Raw genomic sequence first — 20,044 nt, 5'->3', positions numbered from 1 at the left:
GCAAACCCTTCTCCAGTGGTCTGTGAAAGAGCCACTGTCAACTCCCCATCACAGTGCTTCAACCCATTGTTTCTGTTTATACTATTATGTTAACAGGTTGAAGATTAAATCTGCCTTAAAGTCCCCCTCCCCCACCCCACCCCCTTTTTTTTTTTTTCCATTTAGGGCAATTGTTTTTGCTCTTTGTGCTCTTTGCTCAGGAAGGGTTCCAATAATAAAATGTTGCACAACTGGAGATAGGCAACTTGGATTTCAAAACAGATTTTAGCATCAAGAGAAAAGGATTAGCAGGGGCACATGATGTAATGTTTGCAGAACTAGGATTTTAAATAGACTGAAACAACATGTTGTGACAAAAAAAGGATATCATTTGAATGGGAGTTGGAAATGAGACTCAAGCCATTTCAGAAGTTTGACACCACTTGGTTAAGCTTTCCAGACACTTTTTTGACCATTTCTCACTTCTATATTGATCAGATGTTTTTCATCTGTAGAACTCAAAGCAAGTACCATTCTTCCTTTTTAACAGATGAAGAAATGGGGCGGAAGAACCTGATTCACTGGCAGTGTCTATGGGAAAATCCAGGCTACTGGTTACCTGACCAGTGTTTTGTCCACAATGATATCATGGATCTCATCAGAGATCCTGCTCCATACGCTCTGCAGACCCCCTTGTTCTGGGTACGACTGAAAGAAGGCCAGTGCTATCGTAACGCTTGGGTGACAGAAACATGATTCCTCCCCACAGCCCTTCACATACCACAACATTTTACTCTTCATACTGAGGACTTTCCCCATTACCAAGCAATCTATGTTTTTAAAGTTATGTGGCTGTAGAGTGTGTAGTATGAACCACAAAGCATTAAAGCACACCAGGGGGAGCTGAGGAGTGAACTAGCACATATTTAGTGGCAGCAAGCAGGGACCCAGCAGGGATCAAACTCAGCAGGGAGCGGGACCAGAGTTCAAAGCAGGGAAATGAACTAACCCCTTAGCCCTCAGTGACTTCAGCTGAATCCAAAATTTTCAGCACCTCCACAGACTGATTTCTCTTTCAGTGGTGACTGATGTCTTTCTGCCACACCGTCCTGCTGTAAAGACTTGTTTGTCATGTTTCCGTCTATTCTGCTAGCTCTTGTAGGCAGGTCTGAGCTGAGGTTGCAGAACAAGTGTCTCTGAGAGCACGTACATTTTTGCAGTTCTAGAAGGAATGGCAGAGGACTTGGAACGCAGAAAGCCTGGAGTACATTTAAAAGCCCACATGACATGGAAGAGACTATGGGAAGCCTGGAAGATGTGCAAGAAATGTATTATCTCATGCTAGCCTGGCTAGTCTTCTGCATCTGCTACTGGTTTATATCAGAGACGGGAGAGACCCTCTTGTCTCAGCCAGCAGTTTACTTTCCATGGCTCTTTGCCAAGTGTTGTATTCTGGTAATGAAAAAAGTACAGAGCTGTCACTGTATGACTGGCTGTAGGATATGGGAAATAGATGGCTTGGCTTATGGTGCAGAGGTGCAATGGTAAGTATATCTACAGGAGGTGTGCAGAGGATTTTGATAGTATTGATCAACAGCACTTCCCTTTTCTTTCCATGTAGTACTTCCCTGACTTATAATGTTCGTGTAAAATCTGCAGTTATTGCAGAAATAATTTCAAGACAGTGTAAATATATGTTCTATGTAATTAAAGCATTTGGTGTCACGGACTTGACTCAAACACCATGTGATGTGCATTGTCTGATACATTCAAATCATTGTAACACAATCATCAGTCAGAGATCATGTGCTGAATCTGGAAAACAGCAAAAGGTCAGCTTTTTCTGCACTTTATGCTGCGTGAATTTCGCTGGCAGTGGTGTTGGTGGGTGCAATATTGCAGCCTTCAAAATACACTGGCTAGTTTCAAAACAATTCAGCATTAATACATGCAAGCCCAGCAGCTGTGCCAGAGAAATTTTGAGAGCATATGTTCCAGAGATCACTGTGAAACTTTTAAAACCTGTGCTACTCTGTTTTATACACATACCTGTTGATCCAGGCGTCAAGTGACACTACATGTACAAATGAGCACAGATGCCATTAGCAAGTCCGAGCAACAGGCAGAAAAACAAGGCCCTGAAATGTGCTGACTCTTGCTATTAAGTTTCTGTTGGTACAACCCATTGGGTGGGAGGGAGAGGGGAAGTATAGTGTCAATACACCCTGTGCTGTACAGTGCTTAGCTAACAGCATTCTCGTGCAATTTTTTTCCCATTTGTCTCAATTAAAATGTGTTTATGCTCACTTGGGGAACAACAAAGCTGTAACAAACCATCTCGTAACATTAAGCACACACTGAGATGGAACAGTGAATCACTATAAACACTTTCTCCCACTAGCTATAAATTATTCTCAATTCTGTTTCTCTAAGATCACTTCCCCAGCTGGCCTTTTCTGTTCTGAAAAACGACAAGGCAAAAATGGCAATTTCATACCCTATAACCTGTCTGTACTCAGAGTTCATAAACCATCATAAGTAACTTGGATTCTTCACTCTGCGTGCACCTCTGAGGGACTGTCAAGCGCTCACTGCTGTGCAAATGTTTCCAGGTCTGCAGTTTGTAGAGAACATAAGCTACCGTCCATGTTCTAACTCCAGTGCCATCCAAAGGCTGGCTTTTTAAAGTTGGTATCTAGCTACTGATATGATCAGCTCTAAATGTGTTTTGGATTTGCACTTGACATGGCTAAATGTTTAAGTAACCGTGGTCAAGCAGAATTTATTCTCCTACATCAGCTGCACCACACTGCTGCACTTTTGTGCTAACACAGTGAGCCTGCGGCATAATGTTTGGTTGGAGGGACAAATTGGCATCTGGATAAACCCTCTTATGAGTGAAGATTTTGTGTGAAACAAGCACATTTTCTTCAAGATAAATCTCACCACCCACCAGCAGTAACTCTTCTTTCTAACAATTCTTTTTGACAACTGTCACCAAAGAACACCTGTACTGAAGTATTGCTAAAATCCTGGATGGGTTTTCCAGAAATGCCCAAGTGATTTAGGACTTATGATGACACAAGGTTTCCTATCTGCACCTCAGAAATTCTGTTTGCTTTGGGTGATTGTAACCTGCATATCTGCAGGAGAGTGCAAATCCTATTTCAATGGTGAGGTTTTTTTTTTTTTTTTTTTTTTTTTTATTTTAATATTGGACTGGTCTTGACTGTTATCTCAAGGCTAGTAATAACAAAAATTTAACTTAATTGTTCTGAATTGTTCTTGTCACAAAAAGTAAGAAAAATGGGTATAAGCACTCAGTTGGCTCACATGGGAAATTCAGTTTATCTATTGCCTGGCTACAAGGTCACTGTATATCGTGAGCTGCTGGTACAGATCTGGGATCATGGAGCAAAGGAGACTGAAGGACTTAAAGAGGCCTGCTCTTTTCTTCATTCATTAATTTCTATCAACTCAGATGGAGAGAAACTGTTACAAGAGCCTGATGAAGCAGAGGGAACTTTACCAGAATAAATGCAGAAAGATCATACCACAGAAGGGGTGAGGAAGCCTTTTCATGAAGTTTTTGATTTTCTGAATTATCTGCATCACTGGAACTTCACTTTTTAAGAGACTATGAGATAAGTCAAAGTGATCACAGAAAAGTGATCTGAAGAAAGAGTGGGTACAGTTAAATAGGAACAAACACAAAGTGGTAAATGTCAGCAGAAACAAGCAGGTACTCAAACTCAGTGTGGAAAAGCTGGCAAGAGAACAATTCCGTAGAAGCAGTTCATTTGATCTCACCCCATACATCCATCAGCAGAAAGGGCTAATGAGAAGCTGTTGTAAAATCAGGTTTTCAACCCAGAGTGGGCAAGCATATCCAACATGATGAACTCATCCCTCACTGGGCTGTGTTCAGTTCTGGGAGGCACCTTCTGAGATGTGGATACACCTCAGAGAAGAGATAGAAGGAAGATCTCTGACAGCAAGACCTATGAGAAAATAATAAACAAATATAAGTCATCTGCTCCACAGAAGAGAAGATTGTGGCTGTAAAACAAAAATGAATAATGTGTTTTCCAAGTCCACTGTGGAAATAATCATCTGAAACAGCAACAGGAAAGATTCAGGTTGGCAAAATCTTTTACCAGTAAGACTGTGAGGCTTTTGAATGGACTGCCTGAGGAAGCAAGAGTCTTCAGAACTGGAGATAAGTACATGCCATCTGTCATAGACGTGGCAGGTTCTGCCTAGGGGTACTAGGAAGGGCTGGATGTCTTCATAAGGCTGATTCTAGCCCTGTTGCCCTCTGATTCCATCACTGTAAACCTTGGGCATCTGTGTTCATTTTCTTCCTCCCTTGTGCACTCCTAAAGGAGAGTGTGATCCAGACACTTAGACTTCCAAAGGGATTTGGAAGGTCCTCAGGTGAAGAGTGGCAAAGACAGAACTACCCTCAGTACTCCAGTAACTAGAAAAAGGTCCCTGGTATCTGGTGAAAAGTCCAGTCCAAATATTTGTGCCTCACTGTTCAAAGCAAGGAGAAATGCCAGCACTCTGCCAACCTTGGAAAATTACATGTATGCGCTCTACAAACTGAGGTTATCTGTGCTGAGAATTTCAGTCTTGAGAAATTCAGTCCCTTTCCTAGCAAGCTGAAAAACATTCAAAATCAGAGGATTAGAGAGGCTCTGACAAGAAGCACCGGGACTCTGCAGAGCAATCTGCTCTGCCACTGCACTGTGGGACGGGCATCTGGACTCCAGTGGCACAGATATAAGCCACAGCAGTTGAAGAGCAGCCAAAGAATCGTGGTATGGTTACAAATTCATCATTACCTTAATGGATTAATGTTTTTCTGACTTTCCTACAATGATCTGAGTGCAGTGAGGTTGAATGCAAATTACAAATGAATTTTATAATCAGGGATAATTGGTTTTTGTACATCACGTTTGTTTTCCTGCCTTTTTCAGCCCAAACCTCTTGAAAGAGTAAGGTTATTAAAATAATTCTTGCTGTCTAAGAAAGAAGTCTCCAAAACAATAAAAAAAAATGTGATTTTTACTTGAATTCTGGCCACTCTGCTCTATGATCAAATTTAAAAATGGTGGAGAGACAATCCATCAGTTGATTTTAATAAGGCTACATTTGTTTGAGCAGTTTAAGGATCTGAAACTCTTTATTTTACCATTTCATAAAGTGGGAAAGAAACAGAGGTTTCTTTTCTGCAAAGAAAGAGACAATAGGTATCAAAATTATATAGTGATCTCCAACGACAAGTTCTTTAGAAACAGAGAACCTGCCATTTTATGACAATGAGAAGGAAAAAAAGAATACCCCGGGACACCAATTACATAAAGAACTATAACTTAAAATGTAACAGAAAATATTTCCTTTTAATATCTTTAATATATTGAGCACTGTATAGATCATAATTTTTCACTAGAAAAAGTTAAAGATGAGTGACAAATATTCTACAAATGTGTTCAGTTATGCTTTGCATGAAAATAAGTGCTGAACACACCAATGGTCATTTATTCCTATTTTAGATTAAAGAGGATGCTTAGAATTTCACTAATATACTCAAATTTGCCAGGTGTGAGCTATTAGCTGCGCAGGGTCAGCATAATGAACATTGATAAAAAGGTTTACAACACTACTAAATGAGCTCTGCATTTTTGGCATTCACATTCAGGTGACCTGAGCACTACAAAACAATATTGACCTCCAAAATGAAAGGATGATTCTGCAAGTAAAATATGATTCCAGGCATTTCATGTACAGATGATCATTCTCTTTATTACTTGAAGGAGGTATAAAGAAAGCATGAAAGTTCCATATTGGTTTGGACTTTTCTATTTTCTACATTGGAAGCATTGTCTCACACTACATTTCAACAAATGCTTTGCACAGCTGTCAAGGCAAACATCTTTATGAGGAGATGACATTTTCAGTCTGAAGCAATTTATTGAAGGGATTAGTTGGAAGGTAATAAGCCACACTAAGAACAAGGCATGACTTACACTGTCTAAAATGCGCATGTGTCAAACATGGTAGACAAAGCACTCTAATTGTGCAATTTCATGCTCTTTGGGGTCTCATTTCTTCTGTTAAAAACTGAGGTGAGGTTAGTAGCCATCAAAGAAATTTTAAATCAACAGGACATGAGCTCAGAGCTTACTGTTATATAGACAAGCAGCTGCTATTCTTAGTTTAATAGTTCCTTCAGGAATCAGTCAAGTCTGTATATATGCATGGTGTAGTTGGATTATCTTCTTAAAACCCAAGTAAATTTATCATAATAATTGTTTTGTGTAATGTCTTGTCCACTTGTAAAATTAAGTTCCACTTTTCATTCTGTGTGCTCATGTACACCTGAGGATCAGGATTCAGAGCAGAAAAACTGACAATACCTGTCCCCAGGTATATACTCATACAAAGCATCAACGAATAACTACAACATGATTTTAAACTTTAACCCACATTTCAAGCAAAAGGGCAGAAAAGACAAAACAGAAACTAAAGACACATGTATTCGACACCAAAAATTCTAATGAGGAAAAACACAAAGGAAAACACTTGTATCTTTGGAAGCAAACAGAGAAAAAATATTAAGGGATTCTTCCTGATTTTGTGCTTTTAGTGGTGCAACAAAAAGTCTTCTTGGAGGTAAACACCAAGGGAGCTGAGTGAGAAACTCAGTGATAAAAAAGTGACAGAGAGAACATCAGTGAAAAAAAATGAGAGGCTACAAATCTGAATTTGGAGAGAGAAACACAGAGGAAGTGGGAGAGAGAAACTGGAAGACTTGTGTTAGCACAGCAGAAAGTGGATTGAAAGAAACAACCAAGAACTAAGTATCTGTATTTAGAACTAAGAACTAAACAAGAACTAAGTATCATATATTTATCTCTCTCCGTCTGCCAGCAGGGCATTTTCAAGGCATTCCCAGCATCACACTAAACTCCCTATTTGGAGGGAAGATCAAAGGATTTTGCCCCAGCACACCAATTCCTGTCTCTGTATCCTACCTCAGTACAAGATCCAGAGGCACTTCTCATAGCAGCAGCAAGGTACATAGAGCATTTTTTCTTTGGAAAGTCATGCAAGTGATAGCTCATCTGAGAGGAGAATCAAGGAGATGAGGTGCCCAAGCTTAGCCCACAGTAGAAGTCAGTAGGAACATCTAGGCTTAGAGCAAAGGATTTACTGGTTCACAAACAGCTTTATTAATCACCACAATATATTGGAGATAATACCAGCTATTCTTGGAATGATTTGTTCCAAAAGCACATCACTGCAATAATTTCTTGGGCCTATCCTATCTGCTTTATGGGCATATAGCAGATGCATAATTGGCCCAGGGATGTAAGTGATGTGGTAAGGGTGGAAGCACTGAGTCAGGAATCATGGTTTGGCTGCAAGCTAATAATTACTACAGCTCATTAGTTAAATGTTTCAAACCATTATGGCAAGTGATGAAGAGAAAAGGAAAACTCAATTTGTTGCATTTATCCTTAAGCACACACACAGTAGTGAGGCATTTCAGTTTGTATTATCCAAAGCTAGTCAAACAGAATACATTCCACATGAACAGTGAGCCCAGAATTTCTGGGTGTGTTGCTGACCCTCTTGTCCTACACATAGCTACCTGGAGAGAGAGGCCCAGTACCTTTGACAGCCAAACCTGGAGGAACCGTCCAGTACATTTATACAGATTGCAAACCATCTATCAAAACACTGGGCTATTTCATGATTTTCTCTGTTTTCCTTATAAATCTTGCACATGGAAATGGTGAGGGGAGGAGGAAGGGAAGCATAAAGGAACAGCACTTCTTTATCCCTAAGTTCCCCTACATGAGGGTATGGGGTACTTAGCTGAGTACTAAGAAAATCATAGATACCAAGCAAAGGGAAAGTTATTTCCCTCTCCTCAACACCTGTGAGGCCATATGAGAAATACCACATCCTGTTTTAAGCCCCTCACACAACAGAAGTGTAGATAAGCTGAAGGAATAAGTCCAGCAGAAAATCACAAGGACAGTTCGCAGACAGGTGCACATGAGCTACTAGAGGAGGCTGCAGGAGTGGAGTGTGCTCACCTGGAGGAGGGACCAGCTGAAGCCTTTGGTTACCCAGCTCGGCAGGTGTTACAGAGAATGCAGATGCAGGTAGTTCTCAGGGATGTGCAGGGCAAGGACAAAAAGCAAAATTCACAGCTTGCAGTAAGGAAAATCCCTGCTGAACACAGAGAAGAGTTGCTCACACTGGGAGAGGCTGAGCGTGGGGATGGTGCCCAGAGGAAGTTTGGATGAGCCCCTAAGCAACAAGGTCTAATTTTAAAGGTAGGCTCCTTTTCAGGAGAAGATTGTACTACATGACTTCTGAAGTTCCCTTCCCACCTAAATTTTGCATAGTAACATGGAGAGTTTCTGAAATAACTTTCCACAGAAAAGCTGCTGTAGAAACAGCACTAACTAATGTGTCCTGTCACAGACAATGGGTCCTTGGTAAGACCCTGGATTACAAGAAAGCTCACATTGTACTTCAGTGAGCTTTGCATGAAGACCTCCCAACACTGAGCTTCTGGCAAACACAACTTCATCACGTAAGAACCAAAGAGGTGGCAAGAGTTGAAAAGCTGTAGGTGATAGACAGCCGTGCTGAGACACTCACAGTTTCTGCTCCTTGACTGAGCACAGTCACACATCACTGATTCTGTACCCCAGCTGAATGACCTCACCTTTTAAAAAGTGCTTACAGCACAACTCTTTTTGTCATAATAAAAGTCACAGATGCTTTTCCATGAAAAAAGTAGAAAAGTCTCCATTTTGACATAGCAAAAAAAAAAACCACACCCCTAATCTGCAGGATTTTAAGACTACTGCAGTAAATAAAATGTGCAGTTAAAGCTCCAGTGTACATGAATGTTTATGCTTTAAGTTATGAACCATTTGGGAATATTCTGTTAGATTGCTGAAGTTGTTAAACATTCAATTCCTTTTTTTAATAAAACATTCCTGCTGTATAAGACAGTAATAATGTTTGTTTTATTGTTTCTATTCTGTGTTTTATTTCATAGAAAACTTTAGCTTACATTTTCTGGAGTGAAAAGAAAATTAATTAAGAATCCGCTTGAATATGCAAATGTAACCAGAGTTTTAGAGTATGTTAACAGACCTGTGGATCTATTTGCATGTTATAAATATTGATTGACTTACTGATTAAATTTGGGGGTTTGTGTGCATGGTTTTTCTTCCCCCCCCCCCCTTTTTTTTTTTTACTGTAAATTTATCTTGTGTTTGTTTAAAATGGGATTAGGAGGATCTTTATCAAATCAAGAAGAAGGAGACTTTCTTTCAAGGCTTTTTGTAAATATTAATCCCTTTTCACAACAAACCTCAGAGTAGACTCTTCAAATTCTTTGTGTAACCTTGCTGATTTCAGTGGGATTCTTATATTCCAATGTGTCCTATATATATGTTCCTAGACAGAGCTGCAGTACATACACACATCATTTACGGATTGGTAATTTTAGTATAGCGTAGTTAAGGGTGGGTTGCCTAAACATAGGCATCTGATGTTGTTTCAGCTACAGACTGTAAATCTCCCTGGCCTCCAGCTGTGAGTTGGGAAGGGAGGGTGTTTCCCACAAATTGCTTATGTTCTACCTGCCAGCCCTTGTGGAAGACTTGGATGTACCAGAGCATCTCCCATGGCATATGACACATATCTTCAATTAACTGAATCAGCTGCCCAGCTGAATAAAGTTCAGTTGTTACTGGGTGTTTTGAGTAGCTCTCCAATGATGATGATGGGAAATCAGAAATTCAGTGGGTGTGCAGACCCTTACCTGTGCAGTAGACATATGTTTATGGGTTTCAGCCCTGAGCTGAATCCCACCCTAGGGGCTTGATTCAGTGGCCCAGATATAGGCCTCTAGTGCCATTTGGTATAATTTACTCTCCACAACATTTAGGTGATGACAGATATGACACAGGATATATACTGTCCTGTGGAAGGCCCAGAGGAATATCTGAGAGCATATCAAACAATGTTAGAGGCCTACGCAAGCAGCTGAATGAAACCTAATATGAGTTGTCCAAGTCCCAGAAGTGTATTGTTTTCAGTGTGCTTGAGTTCCTGCTCTCACATCTTCCCTCCCTGTTGACTTACAACTTCTTACATGCTTGAAAGCATAGCTTCTGCAAAGACTCTGTGACTCTAAACCACTTCTTAGTGGTTTTCAATATGCTTGGGCCCAGGTGCTGAGCTGCAGACAGGCTCCTTTCTTTTATTCCTCATCTCTGCCATTGAGCCCATAGAAACACTAGCAGGAGTGTGTGAGCCAGGCCATCCTCAGTTCCCGCTCTGTGAAATGGGGTCATGAAGACTTCCACTAATAGGTTAGAAGCTTTCTGGGAAAGGAGGCTACTTATTGTTATGTTTTTCATATTGAGCATGGGTCAGTATTGTCTATTTTTTTCCTCTTTAGGCATTCCCCTAACACAAAAACATGTAATAGTAGACAACACAGCCTAGTAGGGCACATGGGCCAGTGTGTCACCTAGGGCAAAGCAAGAAACTCCAACTGACACTTTTGTAGGATATGCAAATTAAATTATTATTTTTATAAATGTGAGAATTTGAAATGTTTATTTATTTTGATTACTCCAAAGTTGATCATATGGATTATCAATACTACATTTTGTTGTTGTTGTTGTTTTCCTGAAAGTCGTTCCCTATTGAGTCCCTGGAAGCAGATGTCTTGTATACTGCATCTCATTGTGTGTAGGTTTCTTTGCAACACTTATTTATCAGTTCTTGCATGTAAAAAGGTGAATAAGCTAATTATGTTTTAGAAGGTAGTACATATTTAATAGAGAAATCTAGAGAAAATTGCCTGCCCTCTAATTAACCTTCAACTGATATCTCAATAAGGGAGTATAAACAAGGTTTTGTGTAAAACATGGTCTTATGAGAAACTTAGTGTAAACTGTTGGTATTGTTGACAGACAACAGTTTAGGTGTGCTCTCAAAGTGCATACAGGCCATGCTAATGTTTTAATATGTTTAAATACAGTGATCAATATTATACTGTTATCTAAGTTAGACAGTGTCTGATAGACAAGTCCATATTGATAGTTTTTATGATCATTAACTTTTACAGATGGTTTGAATCAAACCGTATCTATGACACCATTCTTCCTAGAAAAGACTGAAAATTAAGATTAAACAAACAAAAAAGCCAACAGAGGTGGGGGAGAGGGTAGGTTTTTGTTTTTATTTTTATTATTTTGTTCTTAAAAAAAAAAAAAAAAGAAAGGTAGACAAGAGACTTCAGGTCTCCAATCGTTCTCAAAACCTGAAGAGTGAAAGAAGCAGATTTTGGTTCAAGAGGCTTAAAGGCAATTTGGTCAGGGGTAGGGCTGGAATATGTGACTCAGAGAAACATGCCCTTCTGGATTGCTGACTCAGTTTGCCCCACTTGGCTGTCCACTGAAATGAGACGAGTCTGCCCTTTTGCTATTTCCTCTGCCTTCTGTCTCAAATAGCTTTTGTGACATATGCCAGAAACTTAATTGCCAAGTCCAGCCTTGTATACTTTAATATCTGTCAGTCCTTGGAAACTCAGCAGTACTAATGTTAAGTCCAGCAAAGCTGTTTTCAGATGTGTTACTTGCCTATAAAAGCCAAAGCTCTGCTTGAAAATGGCATCATGGGGTTCCATCCCTTCAGAAGTCTCAGTAACACTGGTAAGCCAGGGTCCAATTCTAGGTAAAACTCTTCTTTGTATCAGGAAAAATAGTTTCTTCTAGTGTCTTCTTAGTTTTGCACCAATAGATTTGACTCAACTATTTCAGTTGTCAATGATTCAAAGAAAATTATCTTTGTGTAAATAAGCACATGTAGTCAAATAAAGCTGTGTTTATCTCAGTAGCGTTGGTACAGGGGATCAAGTCCAGAGGAGGGCTACGAAAATGATTAGAGGGCTGGAGTACCTCTCCTATGAAGAGAAGCCAAGTTGGGGTTGTTTATCTTGGGAAAAAGAAAGCTCTGTAGAGACTTCAGTGCAGCCTTTCAATACATAAAGGGGACTTATAAGAAAGATGAAGAAAGGCATTTTACCAGGTCCTGGACAGGATAAGATTAATGGGTTTAAACTGAAGATAGATTTAAATTGGATATAGGGAAGAAACTTTTCACAAGAGTAGTGAAACACTAAAACAGGTTGTCCAGGGAAGCCGTGGATGCTCCATCATAAGAAATGTTCGTAGTCACTGGACTGAGTTTTGAGCAACCTGATCTAGTGACAGATGTCCCTACCCATAGAAAGGGGGTCTTTGTCCCTTTCTATGTGGCACTTGTGAGACCTCAAATATTGTGTTCAGTGTTGAGCACCTCATCACAAAAAGGATATTGAATTGCTCAAGTGTGTGTAGAGAAAGCAACTGAAGGTGGTGAAGGGACTATAAAACAAGACTTATGAGGAGCGACAGAGGAAATGGGTTGATAAATCTGAAGAAAGGAAGCTTGCTATAACTATCTGAAAGGAGGGAGCTGTTGGAGACACTCCTCTGATGAAATGTCAGCATCATGAAAAGCAATAGAAGCCCAAGCCCCTCCTTTTCCCTTATGGACTTTCTTAAGCCTTCATCCCAAAATAACAATACAGTGGCTTGGCATTCTTCTGGCTTATAATATGTCCTTTCATCCTTCACAAAACATTTAGTGATTCCATTTGATAATACACAGTTTCAAAGAAGAAAATTTATACTGTCAAAGTTTGTTTTATTTCATGTGTACTTTGAATTAATACTGTTTCTCATATTTTGAAAAATACAATAGAAAGCCCTTTGTGATTATGGATAATAAATAGATTATACTACCAAATACTAAATAAAAGTCAAACCATTTAAAAATTAGGATGGAAAGTCATTCTATAAGGTTTAGGTTCTCTGAGCACACATCTAAGATATAGAGATAAAAATATTTGCCTATAAAATAAATACAATATTTGAAACAAAAGAAAAATATAATAACAGCTTGAAAGAACAAAGCAGAAATCTTGACTTTGGTATGACTTTTAGATCTCATGGATCCCATAGTTTTATTTCAAGGTCAGGAGAACTTCCTGTTTTCTATTCAAAACATAATTTTCTTTCTGCTTTCTGCCTATATAGAACCTCAGGTCAGAAAGATAAATACTAATTTTACCATGACTCTGTTTGCTTCAGTTTTGTCTTAAAGAAATTATAGTTGTTTGTCTATTATTCTAGAGGATAAAGTAATGAATGATCAGACAGACTTTCAAGACTTTCATTTAATTTCATTTGTAGTAGAAAGACTTGTCATAATGCAACATGCTACCAGTCTCTCAGGCTCAGAAGAAATACAACACAAGGATAAGTTCCTCATTAAGATGCTGTATTTTGATAACGTTTAATGAAAATTCTTCTTTGCTGTGCAAACTACTCATCTCACCTCAGCACCTTAATTACTAACAGTCAGTTTGGCACATCCATAAGGAAATGCTCAGCAGGTTCAAAATGCTAATTTGGTGGTTGGGAAGAAGGCTGACTCACTTGGTCTTGCAAAGCAATTGACAGATAAACACTATTCACTCCTGAATAAATAGCTCAACAAAATCTTATAGAAAGGCACAGGAAAAAGTATGTCTGAGAGAGCAGCTCTCAGCTAGTGTGGCAGCAGGCTGGGTCCAGATGAAGGAGAGATGCTTGCTGAAGTGTGGAGTTAAACCATCAGATTGGCTTGAAGTCTAAGGGATCACATCCCTAGTTGCTGTAAAGCTTGGTAACTTCCTCCTCACTGGCAATGTCAAACTAATTTTTTGACAAAAAACTGTAAACATCTGGTGTCTAATGAGCCAGGTGTGCTCAATTATTTGCCATTGATCATTGTGAGCACTATAGAAAAGACCCACATGGAAGGTGGGATTTTGTGATCTCAGTAGTGTCTTTACTAGAGCGTGGTAAAAAAATGACTGCTGAAAAGACTTCTGGAAGGCTCCTGAGATGGTTAGTTGTTGGTGACTGGTTGTTCAGCTACAAAACAGAAAAGACTGAAAGCTGTTAGTACAAACATATCAACATAATATGCCATTTTGGCATTGTGTTGTATGTTCTTTCATACAACAACAGTAGAAAATTGGTTTATACTATTAGTTTTTGCACATGACACTGGGTTATGATGGGGATATTGCTGGAAGGGCACAAAGCTAATGTTATAGCTGAGGGAAAAGGATCTCTACACGTTTATTTATTTATTTATATTTTTGTAGAAACAAATACAGCTAGGATGACTGAAACAACTTTCAAACCTATTTCAACCCCTGTAAAGTACTTTTGTTGGGAAGAAAATAATTAATGGTTGTATTTTGTCATTTGAAAATGCTGAAGTATTTCTAATAACTCAAAAAAGAGTCATGTTCCATAGTAGAAAATGTTAATCTATTTTTTCGTAACTTCTGAGCTTCATTAAAAATAAATAAATAAAAAATTTTGATTCCACTTTCAGTTAATCTCTCTGAGTGTGTTTGCTCTTCAATAACGCCAGTAAATCACAAAATCACTTACTGGCTTATCTTTAATAAGTAAAACAAACAATAGATTTGAAAATGTAGTAGAGCAGAGCCAGAGAGTTGTTGTTGTGAGAATTAGGATGAGCCCATGGCAAAAGAAGCAAGAAATTACATTATGATGCTTCCTTTTGCCTTCTCTTGAGCCTGTACCAAATTAGACCGATTCAGGATCCAGTGAACTGTTTTTCATTCCGGTATGAGAAAGGAGTGAAGGTTGCGTCTCTTCATCTGTTTGTTTGTTCAACCTAAACAACTCTTAGAAGCTTTAATGAATTTCAAATACGTTTGACAGAAAGGTTAGCAGTTTCATATCCCCATGGCTGACAAATATTAAGACAAATGGGTACATAAGGGACAGAAACCTGAGGAAATGGATGCATCTGGAGCTGAATAAACTTTGAATAAGATTATCAGAAAACCCATGCAGGAGAGAGCCATTATACAGATTATACCATAGGAGAGAAACTTTGATCAGAACTTGTGTCTTGTTAGATGCTAGAGAATTTAACAAAAAGACGCATTTCTGCAAAGGACCAACTACTTTATTTCTGTTGCTCAGAGGACTACTCACTTGATTTCATAAGTGTGGAGTTGATAAATGCAATGAGACATGCAGTCTTAAGGACAATGTGGTGACTTATGCATGTGAAACAGCTAATTTAAAAACCACTGTGCTAACAAAGAGAGGAACGAGCCATTTATGTTATTAATTAGAGATAAATGAATAGGTCTGAATCAAAATCTGCTCAAGCTGTAATCCCATGAGATAAAGCTGAACAAATGTTTCCTTCTAGGAGATTTGATTTGTTTTCCTTTTATTCTCTTTATTGCTTAGACCACAGAGGTTCAAAACATGGTAAGTTTGCTCCTTTTGAGGTTCATTCATTTCTATTATAATTGTATTGTGAATGAGTGGTGAGGGGATAGCTAACATCTGTAAATGGCTTTAATGCACCATATAACACTACAGCTATATTAGTATCCTTTAACTGAAGGAAATATCCCTATTAGGAGATATGTGAGAACACATTTTCCAGATGTATTAGTAGACATATTTGCATGCATTATTACGGAAAAAGGGATTTTAATTAAGATTTGAAGCATTATTTTATAGGATTGTAAAAACACGCTTTTACAGTGGATAGCATGGTTAGAAAGATAATCTATTATGCACAGCTCCCTCCTTCTGCTTCCCCCTCTCATCCTTCTTTTTCCATAAGCCCATGTACAACTGTGTATGGTACAACAAACAGCCTTCCCTGTAGTTTTCCACCTAGCCCTTAGCTGTAAAGGCCTGTTACACTTTGTGGGCATTTTTCACAGCCACAGTGAGCAGTGAGGATCACAGGCTACACTGACAAAGATGAGTTCACAGCTGTGGATGTCAATTCGAAGACCTGCCTTCTCTGTTACAGTTGCTCACAGCGTGGTGGGATGGAGGGGAGAAGGAAGATGTCTGTCATGTTCCCCCCCAACAATGTGACACAGTCAAAGCTGTAACAAGCACTTGGGGTTGTTGCCCATATCACTGCAATACTAAGGACAGTGAAACAGCAGGCAAAAAATACCCGCTGAGTTGACTTCTGTATGGTATCACCCCCTGCAGAGGCTTAGCTGATAATAGCACTCCACTTTTTCTTAAAAAAGTGATCAGTAGCACAGTGGGATGGTGGTGGCTCAGATGTGGCTTCCTCTTAGCTTGTCAGCAGAGAAGATAAATGAAAAGCAATAAAACACTTTAAAAGTTGGACATAAAGTGAAGTAGGGCTTTATGATCCAGAGCTCAGTCGCTGAAATGAATGAGCAGCCCTGAAGTCACTAGTAGCAGTTCCACTCATTTTATAGTGTATGTAGGTTTCAGAGTATGCTGATGCTGCTCACCATTTGTCTTCTAATCTTTTGGTTTTATATTCAAGGTGAACTGCCAGACTTGGTTGTGGTGTGTCAGTAACGAGCTGTTACCAGAAAAATTTATGTTAGCACCACAGGCTAAAATCAACTCTCAGTAAACACCAACGGAGCTGTAACAGAGCCACAGACTGCCTCTCTAACTGTGCTTCATCCCTGCATGATGAACTAGGCTAGGGGAGGATATACGCAGCAGTTTCTGTTATTTGCCAGTAACATGGGAGAATAAATGGCTTTACTGATGAAGAGTGAGCAGCAGGACCAGCTCCAAAACTCGTGACGTTATACAGAAAGAATGCTTTTGTACTGTCACTTCTTACTTCACATGTAGAGTCCAAGAGGGTTAGCAGTGCTCCTGAAGACAGGGAGAGAAATAAGACTAGAATAAATTGAGGAGACGGGAATCAAGAAACAGTGAGAGAGGACGTGTGTCAGAGGCAATGGCTGCTATGGTCTGAAAGAAATGTTAATTACAGGCTTATAGACTTAGGTAAGGAGCAGCATTCCAAAATAGCTGGAGGAGCACTTTTATGGTTATGGGTGGCAGCAGCAGCCCCAGGGAGTGCTGGGCACAGCATGGCATTAAGACATAGCGAGGCTATTCAGGGAGACCCTCATTGCCTGCTGCTGAAAGCTCTGAAGCAGAAGGAGATGATAAATAACTGCCAAGGAAGCATGAAGGGACAGGGTGCAGAGGACAAGCAGATGGAAGGGAAATATTATGTCTGATGGTGTTTGGGCTTGGGTCTCGAGAGCAGCACTGGAAGGAGGAGGCCAGGTAGTGGGTGAACCAAAGGAAAGAGGGAGAGTCTGGTCAGCAGTTTGCTGTGCAGAGCAACACCAGCAGGGCGCCACCTCAGGTGCTGGGAGGCCCTGCCACCCAGCTTGCCCTGTGCACGTACATCTGCAGCACAGCCTGGCCTGGCCCCACCATGGGTGGTCGTGGAGAAAGCCCTGGAAGGCTGCCCACGCTGGAGACCCACCTCCGGCCTGGCTACCAGTGCTCAGCATGCAGCCTGTGGGGGGCACAGGGGGAAGGCCTGGATCCTGCTCCACCAAAATCAATAGGGAGCCTGTGGTGCTGGCTGAAGTTGGACTTTTTAGTCACAACAAAACTACACTGCAGGCTTCAGGTTCAGAGGTGAGCAGCAAGCAAGCTGGATACATTTTTTCTTTCCACCAATAGCTAATGAAACAGAAAACAACCGAGCAGACACCCACACAGGCTTGGTGCTTATCTGAAACAAAACACAGGATGTATTGGATGGGCTAATAGCTGTGTGGAGAGCTTCTTCACCTTCCTCATTCTAGGGACAGATACTTAAAAAAAGCAGACCACAAGGGAAGAATGCCTTCCTGTGTTTTCTAAAAAACATTACTGATGTTGCCTTTCTTCAGCACTGGTTATGGGGCCAAGCCAGGTGTGACTCTCACCAAACACTAGCCTTACCTCAGCTTCTCCCCTCTTGACAAGAGGGAAAGAGGATGATTATTTGCACTCTTCTATTTGTTCTTCAGATGGAATTTTTGTTTTCATTTTGTTTTAAGAGTCGCTTCTTGTCTTGGTCATGGCTGACATTTTCCATGCTGTATAAACTTTCATAGTCAGTCCCTAGGCTTCAGCAACAATTCTGAAATATGTAATTTTATGATACACCATAAGTCAAGGTTGGGCTTTTGGGACCAAATTCTCTGCCAATCTCATTTCACTGAATTAATAAATTTGGCAATCCTGGCAAACAGGAGGCACGAAGGACAGCACGTGAACAAATCTGCCCTCATGTCTTTTGAGAAACTGTCCCAAAAATCTCCCTCTTGAAGACTTGGCCAGGTGTTTTCTGTGTGAAATGAAAGCCAGATCTTAATGGACACACTCCTTCAATGAATCTTAAAAAATAAACAAATAAATCTGATGCTCTTTGTCCATTCACATGGTTTTAGCATCCTCTTTCTTGTGGCCACTGCCACCACTGAAATAAGGCAGTGCTGAGAGCTGTGAGCTACATATTCAAGGTTGTTCAGATATTTTAAAAGTTGTGTGTGTGTATAAAAGCATGAGTGGGTGTGCATCAAAGGCACAAAGAACAGCCCAAGGAGCCAACAGCTGGCTGGGCTTCTCTGCAATGAAAAGGGTGGGTAGAAGGGTTTTTTGCTTGAAGGTGACTGTGATACGACTTACGTTACTTGTTTATGCTATGCTGGCAGAGATGTAGTGCAGGGAGAAACATGCAGCAGGTCTTCCAGAGGACTGCTCAGCCCAGAACCCTGAGCAAATATTATGGAAGAAAACGTTAAAATTTCAAGCAAGTCAGATAAATCAAAGCATTGTTAAACTTAGATGTAGGGAGAGAAACACTTATTCTCACTGGTAAGTTTTGCTCTGAAGAAGAGGAGGAAAAAAAACAAGACAAAAAACAGACAACTCTTGCTTTGTGTTTTTGTCCATCCTTTCTTACCTCTGCCATAAGACATCAGAAACTACCTGCAATGCCAAGAGTCAGTATTTATTGTCTTTTTAGAGAGTGGGGCCTAGCACTTAATGAGAAAAGAAAAAAAATCTACTACAGTTAATCCTGTTGGACAGTAATGTACAAAGTGTTTATATGAGCTGTAGTCACATGGGCATTCAGACTGGCATATTTGTGTACACTACCATAAACTTGTATGGGTACACTTTGTTCTGCTCACAGCCTCCCAGATGCAATTTACTACTTCCTACACCAATGATCTGCACAGCTTTGAGCATCAGGGCTCAGATCCTGAACATCCTCCACTGGAATTCCACAATTCCTTCCCTTAAATTTGATGCTTCTGCACATAAATTTGCATGCTAGTTTTCTCTTCTCATCCTGGCTGCACACATCCAAAAGGAGTTACAAAGGAGGCAATAAAATAAAAATAAAAAAGCCCCAAAGTAAACTTTTGTTTTGTCTTATTGATTGTGACTGCACTTATATAGTAACACCTCTCTGAGAACATGTTATATATATATATATAAATATATAAATATAAATATATATTTCCCTAATGCATTGTTACTTTGGAAACCTACAGTGAATTTCAGTTTAGTAAAACACATGAAAGCAAAGCTAGGGTAGGAATTTGCCTATAAACTACACAGTGGTTTCAGGGGAAAACATTTCCAAGTATTGTACACCTTATGTTAATTCTGTCCTTTAAATATGGTTTCCACAAGAGTTTTCTCTACTGGGACTTGTGACTTTTCATTGTTTTTAATCCTTATTAAGCTTTCCTGGTGTCTGTGAAGGTGGCTTGGTGAATTCATTAATACCTGTATATGTACCATTCATTGATTTCTTGCTTGTCCTTTGGCAGCTTTTCTGGGGTGAAAACTGTACTGTGTGGTTGGTTACCCAAGAAACAGGACTTATTTTTACAGTGTATCAGCCTGAAGATCTGATGTTCCTCTGGGAGGATGCTTGTAGGCTTGTCATGCCAAAAGACTGCTAAGCTAAGTCATCAAGCTAAGTGTGAAGAATATGTTCCTCTGCTCCAGCTCCCTTGTAGACTAAATCCCACCTTGGC

Source organism: Cygnus olor, chromosome 2 (genome assembly GCF_009769625.2).
Source record: "Cygnus olor isolate bCygOlo1 chromosome 2, bCygOlo1.pri.v2, whole genome shotgun sequence".
Taxonomy (NCBI): Eukaryota; Metazoa; Chordata; class Aves; order Anseriformes; family Anatidae; genus Cygnus; species Cygnus olor.
Note: the sequence above shows the minus strand (reverse complement) of the source record.